The sequence below is a fragment of the Pistacia vera genome, unplaced genomic scaffold, assembly GCF_008641045.1.
Source record: "Pistacia vera cultivar Batoury unplaced genomic scaffold, PisVer_v2 Contig183, whole genome shotgun sequence".
NCBI lineage: Eukaryota > Viridiplantae > Streptophyta > Magnoliopsida > Sapindales > Anacardiaceae > Pistacia > Pistacia vera.
The window spans coordinates 129,441-149,414 of record NW_022195927.1 but is presented as its reverse complement, the minus strand read 5'-3'; the positions used below and the strand labels follow the sequence as shown (position 1 = coordinate 149,414).

General features: G+C 35.0%; 3 pseudogenes; 2 read left to right on the top strand and 1 right to left on the bottom strand.

Annotated features, from left to right (window-relative positions):
• Window positions 1-342: 342 nt before the first annotated feature.
• Window positions 343-4,220, top strand: LOC116126709 (annotated as a pseudogene).
• Window positions 1,488-19,974, top strand: part of LOC116126712 — a 71,268-nt pseudogene continuing 52,781 nt past the window's right edge.
• LOC116126723 lies at window positions 9,695-17,226 on the bottom strand (annotated as a pseudogene).

The following is a 19,974-nucleotide window of genomic DNA, read 5'->3' as shown; positions in this document are numbered from 1 at the left end:
TTAAATTTAAAACAAAGATTTAATAGAAAGATAATTAATAAATAAAATACATAAATATTTATAATTTATTAATTAATATTAAAATAAAGAGTAAAATTTATAAAGTTAAACTCAATTTTTAATTTATATTTTAAGAATAAAAAATCTTGAACTTTTTTTTTTTTGATTAAATTTTTTAAAATAAAAAGTGTGTTAATTCAACTTTTTTTTTTTTTTATTTAAGTTAATATAAAAGAGAAAAAGAGAAAAAAAAACATCGACGACGTCGTTTTTATCCCCCACGTGTGTTCTCTCACTCCACTACAGCACTACATTGGAACCCAACTTCGAACTACAGAACAAACTGCTTGTCTTTCTCATTCTGTCTCGCATACTAACCAAAAATGGCCGCCACTTCGCTAAAACCTTCCGTTTCACTTTCGCCTGCACAACACAAACCTAAAACCTCGGATTTCGGACGATCATTTCTATCACCTTCAGTATCATCCTACTCACCGTCTTTAAAGGCTCTGATCTCCCGTGTGCCCTCACACAGTGGCTCGTCCACTGTCCGATCATCTTTTGCCCCTAAAATGGTCTCTTTCTCTTCCGTCACTCCTGCGACGTCGCTTGATTTCCAGACCAAAGTTTTCCAGAAGGAGAAGATCTCTCTTGCTGGCCACGACGAGGTACTCTCACAACTTCTGAAAAAGAAAAATTTACATTTCCTTTTATTCGTGTAACGATTTTAATGTATTGTTTGTAGTATATTGTGAGAGGAGGGAGAGATTTGTTTCATTTGTTGCCGGATGCTTTTAAGGGGATTAAGCAGATTGGAGTCATTGGTTGGGGATCTCAGGTTTATTCTCTCTTTGCTGATTTTCTTTCCGGTATTTTTGTATCATGTTATGAACTGTTGTATGATGGCTCATTTTTATAATATTTTCGTTCATCGTCAAAAAAGTATCATTGCATCGTTAGCTAACTTCGTTAGTAACTTTGATATTAGTTTAATTAATGTTAATTTTAATTATAAAGCTAATTAAAAAATTAACTGATACAAAAGATAAATAAGGAAAAAATATATTAATTGTATATTGTATAAGAAAGACAGATTGATCGTAATAAAATGTTTACTACAATTTGAAAGTTTGTAGTGATTTAAAATTAATTTTTTTTTTTTTTTTTTTTTTTTTTTTTTTTTTTACCTCATTACTAATGTGGAGACACTTTACAAGCTGAATAAGTAATGTAAGATAAAGATAGAAGAATTATATAAAGATTTCATTAACAGAATGTTTTATATTCTTCAGAAACTATAAAAGTAACAGTTTAGAAATTTGCTAAGTATGCGGGCGCAATAAACTATGGAAGTACAAAGTTTTGAAAACTGAATTTTGAAACGTTGTTAGAAATTTTAGTTCTTATTTGGAATCTTCCTTGATTGTTTGTTCTAACCAATGGGATTTTCCCCGATTTGATGGGACCACACAAGCACAGAATTGAGAGACTCCCTTGTGGAAGCAAAATCTGATATTGTAGTAAAGTTAAGTTCTGTTTTATCAATTGTTGGTCTCCTTATGATTGATCTTTACTTGACTCTGTAGTGATTGCTTTTGTGTATTGCAGATAGGGTTGAGGAAAGGCTCTCGCTCTTTCGCTGAAGCTCGTGCTGCAGGATTCACTGAAGAGAGCGGAACACTAGGAATATATGGGAAACTGTTCGGGAAGCGATTTGTCTTGCTATTGATTTCCGATGCTGCACAGGTTGAGTACCCCATTAGTATTTCTTCAGATTCAATTTTGTTGACAATCCTATTACATTCAACTATTATTTATTGTGCCATTGTTTATTGCATGCATGATATAGTAGTACATTAAACCATTATATATGCTTTATTTGGTTCCAAAAATTTGGAATTGGAATAAAAGGTTATAATTCCAATTCCAATTCCAATTTCAGTTTTTGAGTTTGTTCTTAATGAAGGGAGAATTTCTGATTTGTAAAGACCTAATTCCACTCAAGTAAATTGTTGCAGCCTAACACAGCCTTGATTGATTCTTCATGATTGTTTTATTATAAAGTTGATATCAGTCTTTTGATCTCCCCCAGTCAACTGCACAGTTTTGCTTTTTGATACAGTGTGTTTCAAGTTCTTAAAACTTATAAGATTAAGTTCAGACTTTCTGAACCAATCTATTATACTGTTTTTACAAGTTTTTTCATTTTTGAGAATGTGACTCTCTACTCCAACACAACTTCAAGGCTGGTTTTCTTCTTGCTTATAGTTAAATCTGGATGGCTTATGCATTTCTTTTCATTATATTTGGGCAAGTTTGCTTTCAATATTTTATATATTGTTTGTTCCTCTGCTATCAGTAATTTTTTTCTTATGTGCTGCAGGCAGATAATTATGATAAGATTTTCTCCCACATGAACAAACAGCATCCTTGGCCTTTCTCATGGATTTCTTCTTGGTCATTTGCAATCCCTGGGTCTTGATTTTCCGAAGAACATTAGTGTTATTGCGGTTTGCCCAAGGGGATGGGACCTTCTGTTAGGAGACTGTATGTTCAGGTAAAGAGATAAATGGAGCTGGAATAAATGCCAGTTTTGCTGTACATCAGGTCTCTCTGTCTTTTATCTATCTTGCCCTCTTTGTTTCCCTTAATATGCTTTTGTTATAACAATTGGTGCCACTTTTAAATCTGTGCTCTAGTGAAGTTAATGAATTTTTATTCTCTTGTTTTTCGCAGGATGTTGATGGTAGGGCTGCAGATGTTGCCTTGGGGTGGTCTGTTGCCCTTGGATCTCCGTTTACCTTTGCCACCACATTGGAACAGGAGTACAAGAGTGACATATTTGGGGAGCGGGGTAAGCTTGGTAGTTTATGTGATTATTTCAACTTTTTTCTCTCATTTACAGTATTCACAGTATTTCTTATGCATTTATTTTGTCATGTAGCATATTACTAGGTGCTGTTCACGGAGTTGTGGAGTGCTTGTTTAGAAGTACACCGAGCATGGAATGAGTGAGGATTTGGCATACAAGAATACGGTTGAGTGCATAACAGAATTGTATCAAAAATGATCTCAACAAAGGTAGCTTTTGTCTTTCAATTCTCTCTTTTTTGAATATGTGGATTGTTCCATTGGAGAAATGTACCTATTCTGGACTTGTCGATTGTTTGCATGTATTTGTTTTGATGGTTATGCTGGCTGTGTATAACTCATTGTCGGAGGATGGAAAAGGAATTTGAGGCTGCATACAGTGCCTCATATTACCTTGTATGGACATTTTGTATGAGTGTTACGACGATGTAGCCAGTGGGAGTGAAATTCGCAGTGTTGTTTTGGCTGGACGTCGTTTTTATGTACGTTATTTTTATTTGTATAGACCTTTTGTATTTTTTTATTCATTACTTAAAGCTTAGTAAATCAGTTGTTGCTGGGTGGTTGATTTTACTTGTCAACAGGAAAAGGAGGGTCTACCAGCTTTCCCAATGGGTAATATTGATCAAACTCGGATGTGGAAAGTTGGTGAACGTGTTCGAGCAACACGACCACATGGTGACTTGGGTCCATTGTATCCTTTCACTGCTGGGGTTTTTGTGGCACTTATGATGGCTCAGGTAATAACTTTATTGTCACTTTTGGATCATCTTCTACTTCTTATCCAATTTTAGTGGTTACAACAAAATGGATATTAGCTTTGGATTCTGTGCTTAACTACCTACATTTGTGTATGCAAAATTCCAGATTGAGGTATTGAGGAAGAAGGGCACTCATACTCAGAAATAATTAATGAGAGTTTGATAGAAGCAGTGGACTCTTTGATCCTTTTATGCATGCTCGAGGAGTCTCATTCATGGTTGATAACTGTTCCACAACTGCAAGTTTGGGATCCAGGAAATGGGCCCAAGATTGTATTACGTCCTTACCCACAGCTTTGGTAGCATTTGATGCGGGACTCCTGTCAACCAGGACCTCCTTAGCAACTTCCTGTCTGATCCTGTTCATGGAGCCATTGAAGTTTGTGCTCAGTTGAGACCAACTGTTGACATCTCAGTGCCCCCAGATGCAGATTTGTTCGCCCTGAGTTGCGCCAGTCTAGCAGTTAGATTCAGATAGATTATCTTTGTGAGAGTGCATTTTATGAGGTCTAGGAGTGTGGAATTTTCTTTTTAGGTAGTCCTATATCTTGTAATGTTTTTCGTATTTGTTATGTTTTCCAGCAAGCGTTAAGAGTCCTCTAATTGGATATTTTGTACTCTTCTTTGTCAGGATTATTTAAGTTGATCAGGGTGAATAAACATTATCTAGATTTATGCTGTGAGTTAACAATCACTGCATTACTCCTTAGCGTTTTAAGTGATTGCTTCATATGGCTACTTTGAATGCATTTCCTCCATGGTAAGTGAATTATTGCAAAGATTTTCTTTTATCTAGTGTTATGAGGTAGAAGGAAGCAATGTTTTAAAACTTGGCCCGGCCCGACGGTTTAACCGTTCAACCGGGACTCGGAAGCTTCAACTGGTTGGGTTTATATTTTTCCTATTCACCCAAACTTTAGATTTGGGAGGATGATCGGTGAACAATTGATGGCCGGGATGTTGGGACTTTTGAAGAGAAAGTGTCGATGAATGCAATGATGGTGACGAAGTTGATTTCCGGTGAGTAAATCGATTGAAAATTGAACAAAACTGGCAGTGGCACAATCGGCTTTTTGTCGGCGATTGGTGAGACTAATGGGGGTGGGGTGAGGTGGGTTTTAGTCGGGAGGAAGAGGGGTAATTTTGGGTGATGGTGAGGGTTGTTGATGTCAGTGTCGATGAGATCTGGCCTGGAATGTCGACGTCGACGTCGGTGAGATTCGACCGAAATCAAACCTATTTCGGCCAGATCTTGGGTATATTTAAGGGCAATGAGCTCAAGGGACGATTGGAGTTGCATTTGAGGTGTCGTTGATCGATTTGTATTTGGGTGTGTGTTTGTTAAATTTTAAACCTATAGGACTTAACGAATTTTAGGGGGTGTTTTTGCGAATTTTAAAAGTTTTATCAACCGGTTTGACTGTCGATGAACCGTTAAGCCGACACCTTGGGACCCCGGTAACTTTGTCGGTTTCACCTCGGATTGGTTTTTAAAACATTGGAAGGAAGCATTTTACTACAGCATTCACGTCTCCAATACAAAGATTGTTCATGTCCAGGGAAGTCCTAGATGGGATGGTGGTAAAAAATTATTGGTTTTAGTTTATCAATACGAACTTACTAACCATTTTACCACTGTTTTAAAAACCGACTGGACCGGTCGTCCAACTGGTTGGACCGTGAACCGGTCACGTGTCCAGTTCGTTCGGTTCACTCTCAAACCATTATAAGCATTAAACGTTTTAAACCGGTTAAAAACCGGATATATTACTAAACCGTCGTCCACCGGACCGACAGAAAAACCATCCATATTAACAACCTAAATCCTAAATGCGATGCAGTCATTCTCACGCCCCTTTCTCTCGTCTTCTTCATCCAATCTTCATTTCTTCTCTTCTTTTCTCCGTTTTCCTCATGAAATTTCTAAGCAAACTCTCTATTCTTTGCGAAAATTGTAACGGTTTCGGCTCTGTCTTTGTTTCTCTCTGAAATCCCACCCAATCGCGTTTGAACTCTCTGAAATCGACGACGTCTTCCTCCTTCGCCGGAAATCGACGACGGCAGCTCCGTTCCTCGCTGGAAATCGACGGCGATAGCTTCATTTTTGACGATAGCTCCATTCCTCGATCCAGGTCGCCATTCCCCTCGCTCCCTTACATTTAAGTTAACACCCTTTAACTTTTCAATGTAAAGGCAAACCATAGCTAGAAGGTGTACAGCTATCGGTTTTTTTAGTCTGAAATTGTTAGGGTTCTTTTGTGTGAATGAGCAATTGTTTGGGGCTTTTTGCTGGGGTCGTTCTCGTTGTAATCTGGGCAGATTTGTGAGAGGTTGCGTTTCATTCTGAGGCTAGGATAGGTCTCATTTCTTGCAGGTTATAGAGAGTTATTGATTGATTAGACTTGGGTTAAAGCTTGCTCTGTTTCGGAGATTGAGTGTGTAATTCTTGGTTTTTGATTTCTTTGAATCTTGTTTGTGTTGGATTGATTTATGTGTTGGATTGACAGGTTAATTGTGTTGTTCATTTTTGTTATTTTCCCCATCTCCATTGCTATCAAACATTGTGAAACATTTTTGTTAAATTACATATCGATGTGGGGGTTCATTCATGCATGCATGAAAGTTTATGTGTTTTATATTGAAGAGAAATGGAGGGATGATGATGGAAGGATTCTTAGGATTAAGACGGTTGAAGAAGATAAATATTGATGAATTGATTAACAAGATATGAAAATATGTGGTGATGATTGAGTGGTGTTCAACAGAATAAAGTTTTATGTAATGGGTTTTTTTTCTTTCATAATTTAGGGTGAGTTTGTTGAGCAAGTCTTAAATATGATTAAGGGAATTGGATGGTTAATTTAGAATTGAAGATATTACAAAATGGAATATATATTCAAGGACAGCAAAGCTTAAGTTAAATAAAGTGGTTCATTATTAATTAATAGATTTAATGACATGGTTCTTACAACGCGGAAGAATGATGGGTGCCGTGGCCACTGAAAAACTTCAAAACTTTGTTAGAAATGGTGATAAGCCATCCATCCTCAGATTTGTTCAATTGTATTACTCTTGCCATTCATCTATGGCACTGTGGGATGCTACACTACAACTATTGATTTGATTTATATTATGAATGTGAGAAACTTATAGGCAGCATTCAACTTGTCATTTTTGTTTTTATATTACTCAAATTGGGTGGGATCTTACCATTGGACCATCTTCATTAGATTGAGCACATAGTCTGGATTAAACAGTTGAAGGTCCCTCTTTTTGTGGTCACTGCCCAATGTGTTCCATTGTGTTTTTGAAATGTGCTTGTGTTGACAAATTAATGTGGATTATGCTGTTCTTTCCAAAACCTTGAAAGCTTCTTGTAGGTATATCTCTCCATGACAATGGATTTATGGTATTTGTTTGTCTTTCTTCTCTTTTGGTGAGTCTTCCTTTTTAGTGCTGCTGAAACTTTCTTATTCTCTTGGATTCTGAATTGAAATCTCTGTGATTCCATTGCCATTGTTTTTCTTGATTTTTTTTTCAGATTTTTTTTTTCTGTTATTTTTGCGTAGATGGTGATGGTTATGATGATGATGTGGTGATGATGGTGATGAATTTTGATACTAGTGTGAAGCTCAATCACATAGAGACGGATCAAGAAAAAATACTTGCATCAATGTTTTTGTTATTAATTATTATGTATTTTGTCATTTGATATGTAAATACAACTCATGTTTGGATTTGGACTTTGAATTGTTGTTAAATATTAAATTATGTTAGGATTGTGTGGAATTTGAACTTGAATCATGTTGGACAGTAATTAAATTGTTATTGTCTATTGAAAAATAGAAATAAAATAAAAATTGTTTTTTTCAAAAATGTGCTGCACGTTATTATGATGTGTGATGATATCACCATTCCAATCAACGTCCAATCGGTTGGACCGGTTGAACCGTGACCCGACCATCAAAGCGGTTTGCCCTCCGGTCCGGTTTTTAAAACAATGCATTTTACTAACCTTTATGAATATAAAGCATGTAAAGATATCATAAGGATAGTACAGATAAGATAGTTAGTAAGTTCGTGAGTAAGCAACATTATTGTTTAATTATAGTCTATTTTTCTATCACTATAGGTGAGGGTGTGAGACTTCACGTCACAACCTCTCATTTTCATAGATCAAAATAAATATTTCTGTTACTCTCAGAGAAATAACTACACTGTGTCCTTGCCCCCAGCAGGAAAATACATATGATTAACATGCCGCCCTGGGATTATGTATTTAAGAAATTTTATAGTCGTAATCAGCAAGTTCCCGTACCTAAGTTGCTTCTCTGAATTCTTTCCTATTTGACAGTATGTACAGTGAAATATCTAAATTCAAAATCAATGAACAGCAATTTACTAGTTACTTTTCCCTTCCACGGTAATTTTTTATACAGAGTTGGCAAACACCATATTTATAGAACTATAGTTGCGCATAAATTCATCCAAACAAAGATTTGGCATAGTCAAACCTTTGATTTGGGGCTGGTTTGGATGTTAATGCCGCAACGATAATTTTTTCCCTCTTCATCATACAGCTCCCCTAGTTCAGGTTGTATTTCTTTTTCCCAGAACTTGCTTCTTTATTCCTATATCTGATAACCTTGTATCCCTCTAAGTAATCTTGTGAAAGAAGCATAAAATTAGGTTCAATATCCGTCTTTGAATACAATTATCTAAACTGAAAGCAAATAAAAGTTACGCTCTTAATTATTAGTTGGTATCAGAGTGTTTTAATTTCCCAATCGAATAGTTATGCTTTAATGCTTTTGTGCTATATGGTTATCAGTTAGGTGTTTGTTATCCTGTTAAATAATCAATGCAACAGTGCTTGCCATACGCAAATAATTAAACGTTGTCTTGTCTGTTCAATTATGCTCATAAGCCAATGATGTCAGGCTAATGTAACTTGAACTCAGCTCATGATACTCAAAAGGTCATTTCTGGAGAGTCACCTTCAACTTCCAAAATCTGTTGCAGCATGATCGGACTTTGCAGACCCTGCTTCTTTTGTAAGTCTTTCTTGAGAGCGTATCTTGTTTAATTCTTCAAGTGGTTGTGTTATTGTAATATGATGGGCCTTAGCACGGAAATCTTTTCAATTTTTTAAATTTCTGTATAGGATAAATAAGAAATTTTATTCGAAAATAATACTGGACAGAATCAGTTAGCAAGAACATAAAAAAAAACTAAAAACCATAGCACAAATGATTTCTAATATTTTTATTGTTATATATCTAGTGATCCAGGAATCTGGGCAAACTGTATAAATTAGAAAAAAAAAAAAAAAAAAAAAAAAAAAGGAAAGGAGGGTTGTGGTAGAATGAATATATAAAGATAACCCAATCCAATCAAAATATTTTTAGTAACTTATCTGTTGAGGGAAGAAGAGGCCATATATAGGTTTTAGTCCCTTTTTTATATTGGTAGCTTGAGTGATAGTTTTGTTTGTGATTATTGGACATGCTAACTAACCTGTTAATATAAATCAACAATTGTTACACATCAATTTTTGCCTGAAGGCCCTGTTCTTTTTATTTATTTATTTTTTATAATCCACCTGTCCAATAATCATACCCAAAAAACTGTTTGGTTTACTCACTTTGTCATCATAAGCACGATATTGACTGATCTGTTGATAAAACCATATAATTCCAAGCAAATGAAAAGTGAAACTTAATATAAGCAAAAACTGGATTGCTCAGTTGTTGGAGAAACATAATATGCGCTGTAATTATTTATTCACTCTCCTCTCTTTTGCTTTGTTTGGCAATAGAAAGAAAGTTAACTTTAAGTACATGATATTGACATCAGAGTTTTATTCCACTCACTATTGTACATATACACTCAAACTACAATATCTTGGAAGAATATTTAAGTTCAGAATACATAAACCCCCATATTTTTCATGCTGTTGGATAAGATGCTTCCATTGCAATCCCACAAAGGCCTTCTCTTGCGCTAACATCCTCTGAATCCTCATGTACCCCTTTCACCCCAATCAGTGCCCCGAATCTTGATCACCAGTACTTAGTGCCACTGGTGCCAGTGCATACCCAATGGGCTGTAACAGCATGGTTTAAATATGTGTCACAGTCACCAGTGAATACGCCACTTGAGTAATGGAAACTGTAGCCACTGCCCTCAATTGCAACAGAAACTGGTTGGTTTGCCACAGCTTCGCAAGGCCCTTCTCGTTGTTCGCTGGCACATCTTTGTACCCATAATCTTGGCTGCTCGTTTTGCCACCTCTTAGTCTTACAATTGCCATCTATTTCCTCATAGGGTAATCAGCCTCAGTTGTTAGGCCACCGTTGCTTTTAATGAACTCAAAGGCAGTGTCCATGAGACCCCCTTCACAACCTTGATTCCCACTTTTAGTTACACAGTCTACCAGCTCTTGCTCTGACAACGATATTAACTACCGGTTTTATTTGAGTTATTCTTTCCACAGCTGCCACTGCTGAAAACGCCCACACAACAGCCTATATTGACAATAACAAACAGTAAGTGACTATAAATAAATACACAACAAAAACCTCTGGCCACCTAAATAACACTTTACTTACCACATCGGCCTTGGTCCTTAACAGGGTTCACGCACCCTTTTTTGCGCCAGTCCAAACTAGCTGGCACAGCTGTTAAGTTACATGTGTAAAAGATGTGTCTTTTGATGTGGTTACTGCTTTGAGGTTTCCTCTTGTAACCGGTACACAGCCACGGAATTCTTCATTTGTAAGGTCTGCAAACTTGTTATTGGCTAGCTTGTATCCGCGGTCCACATCATTGTTAAAATTTTCAATATATTCTAAGTTGTTCTTGAAAATATTATAGCGTCTCTCCTTTTCTTGTGCATCTTTATAGACACGTCCATGTTGAGTCATCCATTCCTCATGCCTTTGTTGGACAAATTCCTCATTGAGAGGGCGGCATAAAGCATGAATGATCCAAGTGCACAAAATAAGGAGTGAGGCCAAGCAGACAAATTGGAATTTGTTTGAGAGAGTACTCATTTTGGTACAAAGAAAAATTATCCAGGAGAATCTTTCGATGGGCACAACTTCAGAGTGGTTATGGGGTTTTATAGGCAAGGATTTTTGTCACCTTCCCACTCTCTTGATAATGCTAGAAAAGACTCGCACTAATACGTTCCTTACAAGATGCTCTGACTTAGACCCCAAAACCGGAATTATTATTTCTGTCAAATCTGTTACATGTAATCACTAATTTATCAAGAGGTTTTATCTCAGCCATCATTGTTTTGACGTAAATAAGATTCGAGTAATCTTATAGAAGGCTTACAATAAAATTCGAAACATATAGTGTATACTGTATTTTATTAATCAAAGAAGAGCAGAGGTCATGGAATTTACTTGTAACTCAAAAAAATTTTCAAGCAAGGTCGTTATGTTTGATGAATCTGGTCGCAAAGCACTAATGATAAATGAGAGTTTGGAGTAATTGGAAGAATAAAAATATTCATTCAGGCCTTGAGGGCCCTTCCATCCACTGGAGGCTAATGAATTCTCAAGTTTGATACATTAATCTAAATAGTAATTATTTTGATTTGAAAAGAATCTTATTTGGAGAAATTAAACCATGATGGCAACTTCAACAAACTGAACCAATAGAGAGTAACGAAAACCAAAATAATAGTAAACACATAAACACAAACAGTAAAGAGAAAGAAGAAATACACACGATTTTATCTTGGTTCACCTAATTAACAGACTACGTCCAATTTAGTCAATATTATTGCAATACTGTCTCATCTCTCTCATTTATAAGGAATGAATTTGCTCTAGTGTTTGCTATCACTCGTTATAAGATAAAAGTATATTTATATACTAAGTTTAAAAGACTAAAACCTAATATTACAAGGATTCTTATTCTTAAGTCCAAATCTAATAATGAATTAATAACTTAAAAAAATCTTGTAGTGAGACCTCCAACTGCATCTTACAATCCATTAATGCTGAAGTGGAAACAATTCCAGCACTAACGCTGAAGTGGTCAACAATTCCAGCAAAAACGACATGGTGGGAAGTTGAACAATTTTCTTTGTTGGTCTATTAGACTCATAAAGACACAGGCCGCAACCGCAAATAATCCTCCATCTATAAAACACTTCCATGCTTAGAAGTTGGCAATAATGGTTCCTTCATTTGTTCACAAACTTGGAAAGATTGAAACCACCTTCTTTCCAACCAATTTTGAAAACATATTTATGTTTATAAACACGATGAAATTCTTAATATGCATAGATGGTGAACATGTAAAGAATTGACTCAAAGACCTTGAGTGTCGTATGCAGAAATGGAGCTCAAGATAAGAACTTCCACTGGTTTATTATCAGAAACTTTTTATGTGGTTCCCAAGCAGCAACTCAATCATTTCAATGTGAAAATAAGAAGTGTTTACACAAAACTAAATATTAGACGGAACTAGAAATAACAACTTGTGGGTCAATTCAATTGCCATTGATATTCCAAACGGCCTGCTAGAACTTCACACGGCTGTTTGCATGTGCCTGTGTGTTTGGTTATGGCACAAAAACTTCAAGTGATCAATTCCTATATGGCTATATTACATGTGTGGTTTCAGAAGAAACCAAAGAGCATTTCTATGTCCCTGGAAAACAACCCATTTTGTGCTTTTAATAGAAACTCATCTTTTGCAAGGGACAGTATTCAACAGTTCTAGATCACTATTGACCATGAAAGCAAGAAAACTTATCGTTTATTAGTTTGTGCGCCACTGAATGATTTTGATTTGAGCATCTTCACTGGACCTGTTGACCAAGACAGTGATCAGCAACCAAATATTATAATCATGGAGATACCAACAGAGTCAGTGATGGAACCAGGATTTTTGTCCCATGGGGCCTCCACAGCTTCGATATTGTTTGTTAAACAACCGGTGAAAACTTTTAAAAAACTACTAAACCTTAAGCAAACCTCGAGTAAATGTATTGAAAATAACATCTAATTCACAAGGAAACACAATTTTTGCTGAAATTTTCTTTAATCTCTTGAAATAATTGGATATCATAACTATCAAGTAAAAAAAGATAGTATGATACATATAAAGAAAGACTGATGAAACTTTAATTAATAAAATTACAAAGATTGACTCATCACGTTTTTAAATGTAATAATTAGATCGAATTAAAAGATTATTTTAGTAATTAATTAATCATTTTATTGTGTTAATTTTCTTATATTTAAAATCATTTTAGTGAAATTTAAAAACTTATATAATTTGCTAATCAATTTCCCGACATTTAAATTATTGGCATAGATCAACTAGATTTAATTTAATTATTATTAGAACATACTTAGCCAACTAATTACATTATAAAATAATAAAAATATCATTATTAATATATTAATGATCGGTGCAAATCAAGTTATCATTTAATTATATAAAAAATAAATTTTATAAATGTATTTGTTATATCTAAAGTCAAATTGATAATAATGTTTTCAACCAATTACAAAATCAAACAAACACAAAATAAACTTATAAGATTCATGTATTTTTTNAAACACGATGAAATTCTTAATATGCATAGATGGTGAACATGTAAAGAATAACTCAAAGACCTTGAGTGTCGTATGCAGAAATGGAGTTCAAGATAAGAACTTCCACTGGTTTATTATCAGAAACTTTTTATGTGGTTCCCAAGCAGCAACTCAATCATTTCAATGTGAAAATAAGAAGTGTTTACACAAAACTAAATATTAGACGGAACTAGAAATAACAACTTGTGGGTCAATTCAATTGCCACTGATATTCCAAACAGCCTGGTAGAACTTCACACGGCTGTTTGCATGTGCCTGTGTGTTTGGTTATGGCACAAAAGCTTCAAGTAATCAATTTCTATATGGCTATATTACATGTGTGGTTTCAGAAGAAACCAAAGAGCATTTCTCTGTCCCTGGAAAACAAGATTCCTATGGCCCGGGCCTACCCTCAATGATGCTGGATCCGCCAGTAAGATTCCATTGTTTTGTTGGACTGTAATAAGATTCCTTCTCTCAGCAAAGTTGGATTAACACGGCGCGTCCATTTCAGAAGCATCACCATAATGCTATATGCTGAAGGAAGTCAAGGATTCCACCTATTAAATCAAACTTAATTGCGTTAAGCATACTCCTTGGAGGTAGGCCAACCTTTCAGAATTTAATATGGTCCAATAACTAAATTTGACTGCCCAATCTAATCGTCTTATACGATATACATACACTTCATGGACGGGCCCGGACTAACCCCCAAAATTGAAAATCTATTCATTATGTTTTAACCTTTTTGACAAAGACCTAATTAAATTTCAGGATAAAACTTGACTGTAACAACCATATTATTAAGGGTATGCTTGGGAAGAGTTTCATAGTAGTGGTTATGAGAATAAACTACTGTAGCGGTTTTGAGGGTAAGTCATCGTAGCGGTTTTGATGGATTTTTAGTAGTAGTTTTTAAAACACCAAATCTGTGCTTGGGAGTTTATTTTCCAGTAGTTTTGACAGTTTTTTAAAATGATAAATTTACATATATGCTCATAAAAATACCTTAACTCTAACTAGTACTTGGGAGTTTTGTTTTTTCAACTATAAGGTAAGAGTTCTTTATTTGTTTTCTACTTATTAGTATTTTATAACTTCAAATGTGATAAAGTCTTCTTATCCTTCTTCCCCATTCTTTGCAGGATCTGGAATGACTGAAAAATTGTAGCTCCACTTCTCCAAGAAAGCATCTAAAAATGAGATTTTAATAATTTTTTTTTATGATTGCTTAAAATTATTATATATTTAATATGGTTGGAGACGCGCATAATATGGTTAATTTTTTTTTTTTTTTTGGATATAATTGGGATAGTTTTATTGTGGATAAGGTATTTGTGGAATAAAATTTTAAAACCAACCAAAACACCCCGATTTGAAGTGTTTTATAAACCCCTAAAAAATACACTACACTGGTTTTGGGGGTTTTTTGAGCAAGTTAAAACTAGTGTATAAAAAATCTGGTAAGTAATGGTTTTAGAATACCTCAAAACCAGTCTAATTAAAAACCTCTCAAAACGAGTGGAAAAAAAAACTTCCAAACAGACCCTAAAGCACTAGATTGGTAACTACTTGTCTTGTGGCCGGATGACAAGACCAAAGATTATCCAGAGGTCTTGTGTTTGAGTCTCACCAAGTGATCACCTACTTCATTTGTGAATTACTTGACTCATTGGATGGTTTGTAAAGTGTTCAATGGGTCTTGGGGGTTAGTTGAGATGCACACCAAAAAAAGGTTTATAAAATGTTCAATAGACTCTGAGGATTAATTGAGGTATGCACCAAGAAAAAAAAAACTAGATCGGTAGATCCAAAAGCTTAAAAGGATATACTTCCTTTTAATGTCGAACTTTTAGCTTTGATATCATATTAAGTAATTAACTGACTCGATGGTTAAATTCTTAAATAAGGTTCAGTATTAATAAGTTTTATAGCATCTATTTGATAAAATACGTTTGTGCTACCTATGATTTCTCAAAATTTTGCTTAAGNTTTGAGAGAGTACTCATTTTGGTACAAAGAAAAATTATCCAGGAGAATCTTTCGATGGGCACAACAACTTCAGAGTGGTTATGGGGTTTTATAGGCAAGGATTTTTGTCACCTTCCCACTCTCTTGATAATGCTAGAAAAGACTGGCACTAATACGTTCCTTACAAGATGTTCTGACTTAGACCCCAAAACCGGAATTATTATTTCTGTCAAATCTGTTACATGTAATCACTCATTTATCAAGAGGTTTTATCTCAGCCATTATTGTTTTGATGTAAATAAGATTCGAGTAATTTTAAAGAAGGCTTACAGTAAAATTCGAAACATATAGTATCTACTGTAGTTTATTAATCAAAGAAGAGCAGAAGTCCTGGAATTTACTTTTAACTCAGACAATTTTTCAAGCAAAGGCGTTATGTTGGATGAATCTGTTCACAGAGCACTAATGATAAATGAGAGGTTGGAGTAATCGGAAGTAGGGGTGAGCATGGGTAGTGGGTAGAATCGGAATTGGAACTGAAACCTACCCGGAACCGACACTGTGCGGGTAGGTTCCGGTTCCATTTTTTTGGAACCGACACTGTACGGTTCCGGTTCCGGTTCCGATTCCTACATGTGTAAGAACCGGAACCGGAACTGGAATCTGGAAAAAAAAACCTGCAGCGGGTACCCAGCTTGGAACCTACAACAGGTACCCCGTTTTGGAACCTGAGCTAAAATGAAATATCTGTGAAGAATGGGGGTCTATTGTAATTTTACATATTTAAAACATTAAAATGGAAAAAGTTAAATTTTTACAATAACCTAATTAAATAAATATAAAATTATACTTATTACATATAAACTACACCATATAAAAAACTTTAATAGATTATAATATATTAATATTAAAGTTTTGATTAATTAAGTGTATAATTGGATTAGGACCAATTAAAATTATTTTAATGTTATTAAAAGAATTATTTTTGAATAAAATAGTATATTTGATTGAATAATAATATAATATTTAGTTATTTACTTTAATTATCAAGTTCAAAGTATATATGTAATAAATTAGTAATGAATTAATTTTATAAAATAAATTGATAAATATTAATACATTACTAGTTAAATGATTCTTGGTTAGATTTTTAAGGGCAATGAGCTCAAGGGACGATTGGAGTTGCATTTGAGGTGTCGTTGATCGATTTGTATTTGGGGTGTGTTTGTTTAAATTTTAAACCTATAGGGTTAACGATTTTTAGGTGTGTATTTGCGAATTTTAAAGTTTTATCAACCGGTTTGACTGTCGATGAAACCGTTAAGCCGATCACTTGGGACCCGGTAACTTTGTCAGTTTTCACCTCGGATTGGTTTTAAAACATTGGAAGGAAGCATTTTACTACAGCATCACGGTCTCCAATACAAGATTGTTCATGTCCAGGGAAGTCCTAGATGGGATTGGGTAAAAATTATTGGTTTTAGTTATCAATACGAACTTACTAACCTTTTACCACTGTTTTAAAAACCGGACTGGACCGGTCGGTCCAACTGGTTGGACCGTGAACCGGTCACGTGTCCAGTTCGGTTCGGTTCACTCTCAAAACCATTATAAGCATTAAACCGTTTTAACCGTTAAAAACCGGATAATATTACTAAACCGTCGGTCCAACCACCGACAGAAAAACCAGTCCATATTAACAACCTAAATCCTAAATGCGATGCAGTCATTCACGCCCCTTTCTCGTCTTCTTCAATCTTCATCTTCAGTCTCTCTCTTTCTCCGTTTTCCTCATGAAAATTTCTAAGCAAACTCTCTATTCTTGCGAAAATTGTAACGGTTTCGGCTCTGTCTTTGTTCTCTCTGAAATCCCACCCAATCGCGTTTGAACTCTCGAAATCGACGACGTCTTCCCCTTCGCGCCGAAATCGACGACGGCAGCTCCGTTCCTCGCTGGAAATCGACGGCGATAGCTTCATTGTTGACGATAGCTCCATTCCTCGATCCAGGTACGCCATTCCTCGCTCCCTTACTTTAAGTTAACACCCTTTAACTTTTTCAATGTAAAGGCAAACCATAGCTAGAAGGTACACGCTATCGGGTTTTTTTAGTCTGAAATTGTTAGGGTTCTTTTGTGTTGAATGAGCATTGATTTGGGCTTTTTGCTGGGGTCGTTCTCGTTGTAATCTGGGCAGATTTGTGAGAGGGTTGCTTTCATTCTTGAGGCTAGGATAGGTCTCTGATTTCTTGCAGGTTATAGAGAGTTATTGAGTGATTAGACTTGGGTTAAGCATTGCTCTGTTTCGGCAGATTGAGTGTGTAATTCTTGGTTTTTGATTTCTTTGAATCTTGTTTGTGTTGGATTGATTTATGTGTTGGATTGACGGTTAATTGTGTTGTATCATTTTTTGTTATTTTCCCATCTCCATTGCTATCAACATTTGAAAAACATTTTTGTTAAATTACATATCGATGTGGGGTTCATTCATGCATGCATGGGAAAGTTTAATGTGTTTTATATTGAAGAGAAATGGAGGAGATGATGATGGAAGGATTCTTAGGGATTAAGACGGTTGAAGAAGATAAATAATTGATGAATTGATTAACAAGATATGAAAAAATGTGTGTGATGAATTGAGTGGTGTTCAACAGAATAAAGTTTTATGTAATGGGGTTTTTTTTTCTTTCTAAATTTAGGGTGAGTTTGTTGAGCAAGTCTTAAAATATGATTAGAGGAATTGATGGTTAATTTAGAATTGGGAAGATATTACAAAATGGAATATAATTCAAGGACGCAAAGCTTAAGTTAAATAAAGTAAAGGTTCATTTTAATTAAAGTAGATTTATGACAGGTTCTTACAACGGCGGAAGTGATGTGGTGGCCGTGGCCCAACGTGAAAACTTCAAAACTTTGTTAGAAATGGGATAAGCCATCCTCCTCAGATTGTTCAATTGTATTACTCTTGCCATTCATCTATGGCACGTGGGGATGCTACAACTACAACTAATGATTTGATTTATTTTATGATGATGTGAGAAACATTATAGGCAGCATTCAAACTTGTCATTTTTTGTTTTTTATTACTCAATTGGGTGGGATCTGATATCCATTGGACCATCTTCATTAGATTGAGCACATAGTCTGGATTAACAGTTGAAGGTCCCTCTTTTTTGTGGTCACTGCCCAATGTGTTCCATTGTGTTTTTGAAATGTGCTTGTGTTGACAAATTTATGTGGATTATGCTGTTCTTTCCAAAAACCTTGAAAGCTTCTTGTAGGTATATCTCTCCATACATGGATTATATGGTATTTGTTTGTCTTTCTTCTCTTTTGGTGAGTCTTCCTTTTTATGTGCTGCTGAAACTTACTTATTCATCTTGGATTCTGAATTGAAATCTCTGTGATTCCATTGCCATGTTTATTCTTGATTTTTTTTTCAGATTTTTTTTTTCTGTTATTTTTGCGTAGATGGTGGTGATGGTTATGATGATGATGATGGTGATGATGGTGATGAATTTTGATACTAGTGTGTGAAGCTCAATCAACATAGAGACGGATCAAAGAAAAATACTTGCATCAAATGTTTTTTATTAATTATTATGTATTTTGTCATTTGATATGTAAATACAACATCATGTTTGGATTTGGACTTTGAATTGTTGTTAATACTTAAATTGTAGGATTGTTGTTGAATTTGAACTTTGAATCTGTTGGACGTAATTAAATTGTTTTGTCTTATTGAAAATGAAATAAATAAAAAATTGTTTTTTCAAAAATGTGCTGACGTTATTATGATGTGTGATGATATCACCAGTCCAATCAACGGTCCAATCGGTTGGACCGGTTGAACCGTGACCGACCATCAAAGCGGTTGGCCCTCCGCCGGTTTTTAAAACAATGCATTTACTACACTTTATGAATATAAAGCATAGTAAAGATATCATAAGTAGTACAGATAAGATAGTTAGTAGTTGTGATAGCATAACATTATGTTTAATTATAGTCATTTCTATCACTATAGTGAGGGTGGTGAGACTTCACGTCACAACCTCTCATTTTCATAGATCAAATAATATTTCTGTTACTCTCAAGAGAAATTAAACTATTGTCCTTGCCCCAGCAGGAAAATAATATGATTTAGACATGCCGCCCTGGGATTATTTATTTAAGAAATTTATATAGTCGTAATCAGCAAGTTCCCGTACGCTAAGTTGCTTCTCTGAATTTTATCCTATTTGACATTATGTACAGTGAAATAATCTAAATTCAAAATCAATGAACACAATTTACTAGTTACTTTATCCCTTCCACGTGGAATATTTTAGTACGAGTTGGCAACCACCATATTTATAGAACTATAGTTGGCTCCATAAATTCATCCAAAACAACGATTTGGCATAGTCAAACCTTTGATTTGGGGCTGGTTTATGGAATGTTAATGCCGCAACAGATAATTTTTTCCATCCTTCATCATAGCAGCTCCATCTAGTTCAGGTTCGTATTTCTTTTTCCCAGAACTTGCTTCTTTATTTCCTTATAATCTGATAATGTGTATCCCTCTAAGTTAATCTTGTGAAAGAAGCATAAAATTAGGTTCAATATCCGTCTTTGAATACAATTATTCTAACTGAAGCCAAATAAAGTACCTCTTAATTATTAGTTGGTATCAGTGTTTTAATTTCCCAATCAGGAATAGTTATGCTTTATGCTTTTGTGCTATATGGTTATCAGTTAGGTGTTGTTATCCTGTTAAATAATCAATGCA